Below are 422 nucleotides of genomic sequence, written 5' to 3' on the forward strand. Positions count from 1 at the left end.
AAGTTCTAAGGTCTCATGTATAGTTACAACGGCTTCCCCACCCTTCAAACCGAAACGCTTTACTGCTTCACGGTAGAAATAGGCAGGGTAGTGATATCTACCCGTGCGGACTCACAAGAGTTCCTACCACCAGTAATTACGCAAATTATAATTTTTTGGGTTTCATTTTTATTACACGATGTTATTCCTTCACCGTGGAAGTCAATCGTGAACATTTGTTGAGTACGTATTTCATTAGAAAAATTGGTACCCGCCTGCGGGATTCGAACACCGGGGCATCGCTTCAACACGAATGCACCGAACGTCTTATCCGTTAGGCCACGACGACTTCAAAACTTCTGTGTTAATTTAAAGTTTACAAACATAAGGTTTATCTCTCTCTATCTTACTCTCTCAAAATCAATATAAAAGGAGACATCACA

Source organism: Bombyx mori, chromosome 12 (genome assembly GCF_030269925.1).
Source record: "Bombyx mori chromosome 12, ASM3026992v2".
Classification (NCBI taxonomy): domain Eukaryota; kingdom Metazoa; phylum Arthropoda; class Insecta; order Lepidoptera; family Bombycidae; genus Bombyx; species Bombyx mori.